The 12,810-nt window shown below is 43.7% G+C and overlaps 1 pseudogene; it reads left to right on the plus strand.

Annotated features, from left to right (window-relative positions):
• The first annotated feature begins 11,065 nt into the window (after positions 1 to 11,065).
• Positions 11,066 to 11,646, plus strand: LOC133094732 (small ribosomal subunit protein eS7-like; annotated as a pseudogene).
• Positions 11,647 to 12,810: the final 1,164 nt, after the last annotated feature.

Consider the following 12,810-nt stretch of genomic DNA (forward strand, 5'->3'; position numbering starts at 1 on the left):
TATCATCTCATCCTCCACCTCAGAATCATTTGCACCACACTTTTTGCCTTTCTTGAGTTGAAATGAATTCTTTGCCCCATCTGAGGCCACCCTCTCCACTTTGCTCTTCTTGCGCTCTTCTTTTTCTTTTGCTCCCTATCACCTCTTCCCTTTGCAATGATGTCATCCTGTAATTTCATTTCTTTCTCTAAATCAGTTTCCACCTTTTCACCAAATGATTCCCATCAGCATACAAACTGTCCCCCATATTTAAAAAGTCCATCCTTGACTAACTCCTATTCCAGTTCTTATATCTCCTCATAGCAAAATATGTTGTCACTGTCTCCCCTTCCACTCCTCCAATTCTCTCCTAAACTCACTCCAGTTGGGCATCCCTTACCCCCAACTCCACAGAAATGATATTCATCAAGAGTACTTAATGAGAGACTGTTGGCAAAAATGACCAAAATTAGGGACTTCCCTGGCAGTCCAGTGGCTAAGAATCTGCACTTCCACTGCAGGGGGCACAGGTTTGATCCCTGGTCAGGGAACTAAGATCCCACATGCTGCACAGTGCGGGAAAAAAAAAAAAAAAAAAAAAGACCAAAATTACTTCACTTGACCATTCACCCAATCTGTTTGATTCAAATTCCTCTCTGAATACTCCTTTTTACTTACCTCCATTCATTTCCCTCCCACATCAATCCATCATGAAATGCTGTTGGCTCCATCTCTGCAATACAGCAATATCTATGATATAGCAGATAGCGAAGATTGGAAAAACTAGATTTCTCACACATTGCTCATAGGAATGTAAAATGGGGTAACTGCTGTGGAAAACAGTTTAATGGTCTCTTAAAAGTTAATTATAGAATTACCAATAACCCACACTTCTAGATATATACCCAAGAGAATTGAAAACCTATGTTCAAACAAAAACATGTACAATATTTCAAAGTTGGATAATAGCCAAAAACTTGGAAACAACCCAAATGGGTGAATGGCTAAATAAATTGTACATTCATACCATGGTATACTGCTCAGCAATAAAAAGAAATGAACTGGACTTCCCTGGTGGTGCAGTGGTTAAGAATCCACCTGCCAGAAAGAGAAATTAAGGAAACACTCCCATTCACCATTGCAACAAAAAGAATAAAATACCTAGGAATAAACCTACCTAAGGAGGTGAAAGACCTGTACTCAGAAAACTATAAGACACTGATGAAAGAAATCAAAGATGACACAAACAGATGGAGAGATATACTATGTTCTTGGATTGGAAGAATCAATATTATGAAAATGTCTATACTACCCAAAGCGATCTACAGATTCAATGCAATCCCTATCAAATTACCAGTGGCATTTTTTACAGAACTAGAACAAAAAATGTTAAAATTTGTGTGGAGACACAAAAGACCCCGAATAGCCAAAGCAGTCTTGAGGGAAAAAAACGGAGCTGGAGGAATCAGACTCCCTGACTTCGGACTATACTACAAAGCTACAGTAATCAAGACAATATGGTACTGGCACAGAAACAGAAGTATAGATCAATGGAACAGGATAGAAAGCCCAGAGATAAACCCATGCACCTATGGTCAACTAATCTGTGACAAAGGAGCCAAGGATATACAATGGAGAAAAGACAGTCTCTTCAATAAGTGGTGCTGGGAAAACTGGACAGCTACATGTAAAATAATGAAATTAGAACACTCCCTAACATCATACACAAAAATAAACTCAAAATGGATTAGAGACCTAAATGTGAGACCAGACACTATAAAACTCTTAGAGGAAAACACAGGAAGAACACTCTTTGAAATAAATCACAGCAAGATCTTTTTTGACCCACTTCCTAGAGTAATGGAAATAAAAACAAAAATAAACAAATGGGACCTAATGAAACTTCAAAGCTTTTGCAAAGCAAAGGAAACTACAGACAAGACAAAAAGACAACCCTCAGAATGGGAGAAAATATTTGCAAACGAATCAAAGGACAAAGGATTACTCTCCAAAATATATAAACAGCTCATGCAGTTCAACATTAAAAAAACAAACAACGCAATCCAAAAATGGGCAGAAGACCTAAACAGACATTTCTCCAAAGAAGACATACAGATGGCTAAGAAGCATATGAAAAGCTGCTTACCATCACTAATTATTAGAGAAATGCAAATTAAAACTACAATGAGGTATCACACCAGTTAGAATTGGCATCATCAGAAAATCTATAAACAACAAATGCTGGAGAGGGTGTGGAGAAAAAGGAGCCCTCTTGCACTGTTGGTGGGAATGTAAATTGATACAGCCACTATGGAGAACAGTATGGAGGTTCCTTAAAAAACTACAAATAGAATTACCATATGACCCAGCAATCCCACTACAGGGCATATACCCAGAGAAAACCATAATTCTCTGACACATGCACCCCAATGTTCATTGCAGCACCATTTTACAATAGCCAGGTCATGGAAGCAACCTAAATGCCCATCGACAGACGAATGGATAAAGAAGATGTGGTACATATATACAATGGAATATTACTCAGCCATAAAAAGGAACAAAATTGGGTCATTTGTAGAGACGTGGATGAAACTAGAGACTGTCATGCAGAGTGAAGTAAGTAAGAAAGAGAAAAACAAATGTCATATATTAACGCATATATGTAGAACCTAGAAAAATGGTACAGATGAACCAGTTTGCAGGGCAGAAATAGAGACACAGATGTAGAGAACAAATGTATGGACACCAAGGGGGGAAAGTGGCAGGTCAGGTGGTGGTGGTGGGATGAACTGGGAGATTGAGATTGACATATATACACTAATATGTATAAAATAGATAACTAATAAGAACCGCTGTATAAAAATAAAATAAAATTCAAAAAAAAAGCAAGTAAAATAAACAGCATGTTGTAAGACAATAGAAAATGTCTGTATCAATAATCACAATAAATGTACAAATAAATGGAGGAAAAAAAAAGAATCCACCTGCCAACGCAGGGGACACAGGTTCGAGCCCTGGTCCAGGAAGATCCCACATGCCATGGAGCAACTAAGCCTGTGCGCCACAACTACTGAGCCTGCGCTCTAGATCACGCGACCCACAACTAGTGAGCCCGCGTGCCACAACTACTGAAGCCCGCATGCCTAGAGCCTGTGCTTCACAGCAAGAGAAGCCACCGCAATGAGAAGCCTGCGCACTGCAACGAAGAGTAACCCCCACTCTCCAAAAGTAGAGAAAGCCCACATGCAGCAACAAAGACCCAACACAGCCATAAATAAATAAATAAATAAATAAATAAATAAATAAATTTATTTATTTATTTTAAAAAATGAAATAAACTACTGATATATACAACAACTTGTATGGATCTCAAGGAAGAGTACAGCCCGCAGAGCGATAGAAGCATCTACCTCCTAACTCTGGGAAATTTAGGGGATCGCAGACCTGAGGAATTTGAACCATCTATTTCCAAGTCATGGGCATTTGATGTTGCGTAAGAGAGAGCCAGTGTATGCAAAGTTGCAGGAAGGGGAAGGTGGATTTGCACATTTGATTAAGGATACACGGCCTACATCTAGGGTCTTTGGGCAAGGCAGGAGGTTAAGTATGTGGTGGACTTGGCACAGAATTTTACAAAGAACAACCTACCCATATCTTTCCCCTCTAAACTCTGATTACCGAAGAATGTTGATGAAACCCCACTGATGAACAAAAAAGAAAAAAAGACAAAGCGAGAAGAGCCTCCACCTTCACCCCTTCCATCCCCTCCACCAAAGGTAAGCCGATAGAAAGCCTCAAAGTTGAGGGGCACCCCAACTTGCAACATGTCTAAACAAAGTCAGCCGGGAGTCATGGTTGTCTTCGCTATGGTCCATAGCATGGGATGATCAGGGAATTTGTCATCCAAAACAGGATACATTTGTGAGTGAAAGATAGTGCTATGAATTATTGCTCAGGAGCAACAATCATGAACTGAGAGTGTCCCAGGCCAACCACGATGAGTGGTTGTCCTATCCAGAACTGGAATGAATAAGAATTGACTCATCCCTGGTTGTCCTTTTGTCCTAGTTCCTTCTCAGTCTGAGAAAGGTGGGTGTGACTGAGATATGGAGACTTGGTTGTAGGGAGAAGAAACCCTGACAATTGGGAACCAGACTATGCCAAGTTGGGGAGTGGGGTGGGAGGGCTGTGTTTGGGGGATGCAGAGTCAACTACAGGGAAACCCAAGTCTAGAACCGTGTGGGAGCGTGTGTGTGTTTACATGAGTACATGTATGTATGTTAACTGAAGTTCAAGATGTGAGAACCAAAGGAAGTGAAAGTGAGGAATAAATGAGAAAGGTGCCAAACTGTGTGGGGCAGACAAACTTCTTTTTTTTAAAAATAAATTTATTTATTTATTTATTTTTGGCTGTGTTGGGTCTCTGTTGCTGCGCCCGGGCTTTCTCTAGTTGCGGCGAGCAGGGGCTACTCTTCATTGTGGTGTGCAGGCTTCTCATTGTGGTGGCTTCTCTCATTGTGGAGCATGGGCTCTAGAGCGCAGGCTCAGTAGTTGTGGCACACGGGCTTAGTTGCTCTGCGGCATGTGGGATCTTCCTGGACCAGGGCTCAAACTCGTGTGCCCTGCATTGGCAGGTGGATTCTTAACCACTGCACCACCAGGGAAGTCCCAAACTTCTAATCCTGTGACTTGACGGAGGGAGACAGCAGGTTGTGCATTGGAGCTGGAGTCAGGCATGAAAGGAGAGCAAAGAATGCCCCTTCTCCAGCCTGTGAGTGAGGTCTGAAGGGAAGTGATATGCTTCCCAGGTAGGTGGTCAGGCCCAGGCACAACAGAATAACCCTTTGACCCATAGATCGTGGTGTTCTTGTTCTAGACTGGCCAACTAGGTCCAAGAAACCAGGTGACAGCTAGGGCAGTTGTGCCCCATGTTACAGTTGAGGACCCTGAGACTCAAGAGTTCAACTGTGATGTGTCTGTTAACCAAGAGTGGCAGAGACAGGACACTTATCTGGTCTCTGGCTCCAGCCAGTGGTCTGCCCAGTGCTCACAAACTTCTGAGGAAGGTGCCATTGTTGATAAAGGATCAGGACCCCTTCCTGGCTCACACCAGGGCCCAGGTGGGTCGGGAACATTTCCTGAGTGTCCCTTCTTTTTCCTGAAGGCCCTCCCTCAAAAGGGAGGCGAAGAGCAGAAAACCATAAAGATTCAGGCCTGGTGGCGGGGCACCCTGGTGCGCCAGACGCTGCTGCACGTGGCACTCAGACCGTGTATCATTCAGTACTGGTGGAAACAGAAGCTGGCAGAGCTGCTGGAGAAGAAGCGGCAGGCTGCACTGGAGTATTATGCTCGGCAAAAATGGGCAGTGGTCAGGCTACAGTCCTGGTCGCATGCGGCGCATCCACCTTTGTTACTGCTGTTTGCTCCATGCTTCCCACATCATCCAGGTCTACTGGCGCTGGCATACATGTCAAAACCGTGGCTTTTTCCAGGGCAGCTACGACCTCACAGCAAGCTAGCTAGGACTTGAGCTTGAGGTCTCTCTGGGATCACCGATCTGTCGGATTAGAGACTGCATCCCCTTCCCAATAAAGAATTGATCAGGTCGGCTCCAACACTGTGTCACAAGATCTCTGTCAGAAAAGTTTCAAGAGGCCCTTATCTCAGTGAAGGGTCAAGGTAAATGATGGCAGATATTGGGCATCTCACAGGTCAGCTCTGAGGTTGTCTGGAGTCCCATATGAAGGAGGATTCTAAGAGCCAGGTGCGGGATGAGCGGGGTCTGTGGTTGATTAGTAATGTCTGCCATGGGTAGGAGACATGAAGTTGCAGAGCTGCCAAGTCAGCCAGCTCCAGGGAAACTCCTTCATAGTGTGGTGTATGGTTGTGATTTCATTTTGCTCATGGTTTCCTTTGCTGTGCAAAAGCTTGTAAGTTTGATTAGGTCCCATTTGTTTATTTTTGCTTTTATTTCTATTGCCGGGGGAGACTGACCTAAGAAAACACTGGTACAGAGAATCTTTTACCTGTGTTCCATTCTAAGAGTTTTATGGTGTCGTGTCTTATATTTAAGTCTTCAGCCGTTTGGAGTTTATTTTTGTGTATGGTGTGAGGGTGTGTTCTAACTTCGTTGATTTACATGGGCTGTGCAACTTTCTCAACACCACTTGCTGAAGAGACTGTCTTTTCCCCCTTATATATTCTTGCCTACTTTGTCAAAGATTAATTGACCTTAGGTGTATGGGTTTATTTCTGGGTTCTCTATTCTGTTCCCTTGCTCCATAGGTCTGTTTTTGTGCCAATACCATGTTGTTTTGATTATTGTAGCTTTGTAGTATTGTCTGAAGTCTGGCAGGGTTATGCTTCCTGCTTTGTTCTTTTTCCTCAGGATTGCTTTGGCAATCCTGGGTCTTTTATAATTCCATATAAATTTTAGGATTATTTGCTCTAGTTCTGTGAAAAATGTCATGAGTAATCTGATGGGGACTGAGTTAAATCTGTAGATTGTTTTGGGTAGTATGGCCATTTTAACAATGTTAATTCTTCCAATCCAAGAGCATTCTCATTCAATTTAGACCATTCAATTCCAAAATGCCCCCACCCGCCTGGGGACTACATAAGCCCACACAGTCTGGCCTTGGCCATCTCACTCTCTCAATGCCCTCCCTGGCGGCTCTGCTAATATCAAAAAAACCCCAGCACCCTCCCATCGCAGCGCTTTGCTCTTGCTGCCACCTTTCCTTGGATTGTCTTCTTGCAGGTGGAGCCCTCACTCCATTCAGGTTTGTCTCTGCTCCATGTTCCTTCCAGAGAGGCCTCCTTTGATTTGATCACCTTATTGAAATAGCTTTCCCGCCCACTACTGTATACTCTAGCTCCTGACTCTGCTTTCCTGTTTCAGTCCTCATCCCTACCAAGGTTATCTTACCTCTCTGTTTTCTGTTCCCCCCCCCACGAGAGGTGAGCTCCAAAAGAGCAGGGACTCTGGGTTCAGTGCTGTGTTCCCAGGATCTAGAACAGTTGGTTCTCTCTCCCTCTCTCTCTCTTTCAATATGTTACTGGCTATACATTTTAACTTTCTGTATATTATGACATTTTGACATCATTTTTGAACATTCCTTTCTGGCTTGGGTAGACTACCCCTCCCAGGGCTGGCCAATTCTTTGAGATGGCAAAGGACTCAGCCTGGAGCATGCCTATGATTTGCAAACCAACCAATCCAGAGCCTTACCTCCTCTCTCGGGCCTGTGCACCCCAGAGGGCAATATTCCAGTGCCTTAATCATCGCAGGTCCAGATTCCAGATCCAAGGTCCAGGTACCGGGCATCTGGGGACCACCCCTATAACGTAGAGCCCACTTGAATTACTCAAACTAGCCAATCCTGAACTGTTTACCCTGCCCAACCTTGCCTTTCCTGCTTCAAGAAAGACCATGGCAAAAGTTCTTTTCTCACCCCTGTCTTCTGCCACTTACCCAGTACCTGATGCTTGTCCTCTGACCCTGTGTGACATGAGGTGGTGACCTCTTCTCCAGCATCTGTAAGTACAGTAAACCTTGTTTCCTGTGCCTCTCCTATTCTCATGTGGCCTCACCTGACTGACCATCACGTCGCACAGATAAGTGAAATCCACATAACCATTTTTATATTAACCACATAATATTCAGTGGCATTTAGTACATTCAGAGTGTTAAGCAACCACTATTATGTATATCAATTTCTAAAATATTTTTATTGTCCTAAAAGAAAACCCCATACCCAAAAAGCAATCACTCCCCAGTACCTGCTCCTCCAGCCACTGGCAGCCACCAATCTGCATTCTGTCTCCATAGATTTACCTAGTGTGGAATCATGCGATATTTTGTGTCTGGTTTCTTTCACTTAACATGATGTTTTCAAGGTTCATCCATGTTGTAGCCATGCGTCAGTACTTCATTACTTTTTATAGTAGAGTATATATCCATTGTATGGATACGCTACATTTTGTTTATCCACTCTTGATAGGTATTTGGACTGTCTGCACCTTTTGGCTGTTGTGAATAATGCCACTATAAATACTTAGTAGCTACCCCATTTTACATCCCATCAGCAATATACAAGTGTTCTAATATTTCTATATCCTTGCCAACTCTTGTTATTTTCCTTTTAAAGAAAATTCTAGCCATCCTAGTGAGTGTGAAGTGGTGTCTCATTGTGTTTTCTTTTGCATTTCTCTTATGATGAGTGATGTTGAGCATCTCAATGTGCTTGTTGGTCATTTGTGTATCTTCTCTAGGAGAAAATTCTATTCAAGTATTGAAAAAAATTTTTAATTGGGTTGTGGTTGTCTTTTTGTTGTTTCAGTAAATGTTTAGGTAATGAATGAATACACAGTTCTATCCAGGCCCTGGATTTGTGGCTTTACCATGACTCAAATCTTTCTCCCTAGAAACAACTGTCCCACCATCCCTGAATGAATGGTTCTCTCTTCAACCACCCCAAATCCCTCATACCCAAAAGACATGTCTTTCTCAGCCTCTTTGAATTTTTATTTCTCTCTGGCAGTGTTTCTGTGTGTGTGTGTGTGTGTGTGCGTGCGTGTGTGTGTGTGTGTGTACTGGGTGGTGGAAGGAGGAGCTGTTACTGTGTCTCCATTCATCTGGGCATACTGTTCTCTGGCTTTGTTGGTCTTCATTGCTGTCTCTGTGTCTCCCTCTCTGTCTGTCCTTCATAATCTTGTCTTTCACTGTAATTATAATTATCTCTTTATGTTCCCCAGTATCTTTCTCCCTCAGTCTCTGCCTTCCTCTATCAACTCTTATAATGTCATGTCTCCTTGTAGCTGTTTCTCTAACTCACGGGATTTTCTGATCTGTAAGTTGCTGGCAGAGATCATTTTCTTTAACCTGTCCATCCTCAGACACAGCTCTGCTCTTCTGAGCCCTGATTACCCCTCATCCCTAGAAGCTCCACAAGGATGGGTGGAGAATTCCCATGCAGGGCACCCACATGATTGCTCCTGGGTGATGGAGGCACCAACCTAGGATGTACAACTACTTAGAGGAATGTTGGAATAATTTATGTATATGGCCACAGTGATTGGTTCAGGGATATGCACATGATGCAAGCCAGGCCACTGGGACTTAGTTCTGGTGCCGTGGTGGAACTACTAGGATTGATGACTGTAAGAATTATGAAACCAGAGCTGCTGGGGGACACCACATGGAAATAGCTTGCTGAGAATGGAGCCAACACAGAGGAAAGTAGAACCAAAAGATGGAAAGAGAGGGACTAAGTCCTAAGGATTCCTTTGGGCCTCTGGACCCAGCCATGCCTGAGGCTACCACCCACTATACTATGGGAATTCTTACCTTTGTGAGCCAATAAACCTCCATTTTCACTGAAGTTGGCTTGCTAATAAGACAGATAGCAAAGGAGTAGGAGATCTCAGCAAATTAAGAAACACTTAAAGGAGATTGAATTTTATGTAAGTTGCTTTTCCGGAATGGGTTTTCAAAAATTGGTTTTTGAGTTAGAAACTTGGCAGAAGGTATGCCTAGGAAATTCTTACAATAAACATGGGATTATCTCTCACGTAATGCACCCAGAAGATCAGAACATTCTTGTAATGCTGTGTAGTGTGGTAAAAAAGAGAAGAGCTGTGGAGTAATGAATAAATCAGCTAATCATCTAGAATTAGAATGGCCTGAGTGTGAATCTAATCATGGATTGGTCACCTGTGAGCCAATGTGGCATTTTATCATTTGCCTAGTTCAGCAAGTCAGCAGGAGGAAACCATGGGCAATCATCAGCCATTCATGAAACAACTGCATGAGGAGAATAGATGAACTAGTCAGGTCCTTCCCTTGCTCTCTACTCCACTTATGCAAAGCATGTCTGTGGTAGCTTTCACTCCAAGATAACCTCTTAGCTCTGCCCCCTGAAGAAAGTGGTCAATCTTCTCATGAAGAGATCCTGTCGTGGGTGTTGAACCTAAGAGGGAAATAGGGCAATGTTTTTCGAACTTTATCAACGGTCCCAATGATGTGGAGAGTCTCATTAAAGCAGATTGCTGGGCCCCGCTCACCATTTCTGTGTGTTTTTTTTTTTATTAATTAATTTATTTTTGGCTGCATTGGTTCTTCGTTGCTGCGCATGGGCTTTCTCTAGTTGCGGCGAGCGGGGGCTACTCTTCATTGCGGTGCACGGGCTTCTCATTGCGGTGGCTTCTCTTGTTGTGGAGCACGGGCTCTAGGTGCGTGGGCTTCAGTAGTTGTGGCGCGCAGGCTCAGTAGTGTGGCGCACAGGCTTAGTTGCTCCATGGCATGTGGGATCTTCCCAGACCAGGGCTCGAACCCGTATCCCCTGCATTGGGAGGGGGATTCTCAACCACTGCGCCACCAGGGAAGCCCCCACTCACCATTTCTGATTCAGTATATCATGTTCCCAAGAATGAGTATTTCTAACAAGTTTCCAGATGATACTGTGGCATCTCTTCTAGGGAATACCACTACGTTAGAAAAATCTACAATTCTTCCCCTTCTGAGTGGGAAAAGGTCAGTTTCTGCCTCCTATGAGTCTTTCTCCTGTGTGTCTCCTTTACTACTCATACAAAACACTTAATTTTTGCCACTTTTGGAAAACCCTATTTCAATCCTTTCCCTTCTCAAGAAAAGGGGGTGTAAAGCTGGAAATTCCACACTCTAATTATATATTAGTCTTTTCAATGACCAGCCTTCATTGTTAGTCCATCCAGTAGCTCTGTCAGAGTCACCTCATTAGAACAAAGGACACGCCTATCATCCAGGAAATTATAAGAATTTCAGGAGCTCTGTGTCAGGATCCAGTTCAAAGACCAAATATTAGAACAAAAGATGCTCCTAGTGCTGTTATCACTTAAGAAAATACAAGGGTGCTTCCTGGGACTCTAGGCTTCCACCATTTCTCTGTGGTTCTTCCGGTTTCTCTACTTGCGCTATTCCCGCCTCTTCCCCTCTGCCTCTGGGATTTTACGAGCTCTCCTGAGACCTAGGCCTCTCCCTAGGCCTCCAAGTGTGGGGTGCGGTGAGGAACAAATGTTAGTTAGCCTCATTGGCAAGGTCAAGGCCATGTTCAGTTCCAGTGCGAAGATCATGAAGCCCAATTGTGAGAAGCTGGGAGTTCAAGTCTGGAATCTTCCAGGCCCTCGTGGAGCTGGAGATGAACTCGGACCTCAAGGCCCAGCTGTGAGAGCTGAACATCAAAATTGCCAAGGACATTGAAGTTAGTGGTGGTCAGAAAGCTATTAAAACCTTTGTTCTCATTCCTCAATTGAAATCTTTCCAGAAACTCCAGGTCCGGCTATTGTGTGAGTTGGAGAAGAAGTTCAGCAGGAGGCATGTTGTCTTTGTCACTCAGAGGAGAATTCTGCCTCAGCCAACTCGAAAAAGCCATACAAAAAATAAGCAAGCATCCCAGGAGCTGCACTCTGACAGCCGTGCATGATGTGATCCTGGAGGACTTGGTTTTCCCAAGTGAGACTGTGGGCAAGAGAATCCGCAAGAAACTGGATGGCAGCTGGCTCATAAAGGTTCATTTGGATAAAGCACAGCAGAATAATGTGGAATACAAAGTTGAAACATTTTCTGGTGTCTATAAGAAGTTCATGGGTAAGTATATTAATTTTGAATTCCCATAGTTTCAGTTGTAAACAAAAATGACTAAATAAAATGTTATTCACAATTTAAAAAAAAAAAAGAAATTACAAGGTTTTCAGGAGCTCTGTGCCAGGGTCTAGGGGCAAAGACCAATATATATTTTCTATTTCTTCCAAGTCCGTAATATCTTGGTGTAAGAAATAATCAAAGGTGAAGGGGGCATGTCAGAAGAATGCAGAAGCCAGGCTGAAGGGCTCCCAGTGGCCAAATCTGGGTCAATTTGAGCACCAAAATTATGATGATAGCAGATTATAACCTATAGAATTAAATAGGAACCCATCAGTCACACCGATATAAATTAATAAATGAAAAAATTAATGAGAAGAGAAATATTTTCCTTAGAAAGCAACTAATATATGTAGGAAGAATTAAGGTATTAGAAAGTCACTGCTCAATCACAATGGCCAAGGAATAGGAAGTAGAGTTCACCTCCCTCCACAGAAACATTGAAAATAGATCTACAAGCAGAATGATTCACACAGAACAGCTACTGAATGCCGACAGAAGACCTCAGATGTCTGAAAAGACAAGAAAACCTCCACGTAACTGGATAGGACAAAAGGAAAAAGAAAAAGAAGGAATCAGGACAGGCTGCACCCCGGGGAGGGAGCTGTGAAGGAGGAAAGTTTCCTGCACCTTGGGAAGGTTTCTCACAAGTGGAGAAATTAGGACGGAGGGGGAGTTTTGGAGCCTAAAAGGGTAAGCAGCAACTGGTTTGTGAAAGGCAAAATGGAGAGTAACCTGCACAGAGGGTCAGCACCCCCACCCTGCACTCTCAAACCTGAGATACTCCTCTGTTAGTGAGGTTGAGGGTCAGGTACTAACGCTCAGACTCCTAAGCTCAGTCCCAGAGAGAGGACCAGGGTTAGGTGCAGAAAGAGCCTGAAGAGGTTGGGCCACAGCAACTGAGGGTGTACTAGGAAGAAGCCTGGGCCCACCAGAGAGGCAAGGAACCATTATTGGGAGGCGCATGAGAAGAGGAGAGGGAACACCATAAGAACTTCTATCCCTGTGAGCGCTCCCAGGCAACAGCACACCGCCTACAGGAGTTCTGGGGGCAGGTGCGAGTAGCCACCGCCATCTTGGGCTCCAGAGGTGGGCACTGGCCGCCTCTTCCAGACCCGCAGGCAGACACCAGGCCCCGCCCCTACTGACCC

This window comes from Eubalaena glacialis, chromosome 7, assembly GCF_028564815.1.
Source record: "Eubalaena glacialis isolate mEubGla1 chromosome 7, mEubGla1.1.hap2.+ XY, whole genome shotgun sequence".
Classification (NCBI taxonomy): Eukaryota; Metazoa; Chordata; class Mammalia; order Artiodactyla; family Balaenidae; genus Eubalaena; species Eubalaena glacialis.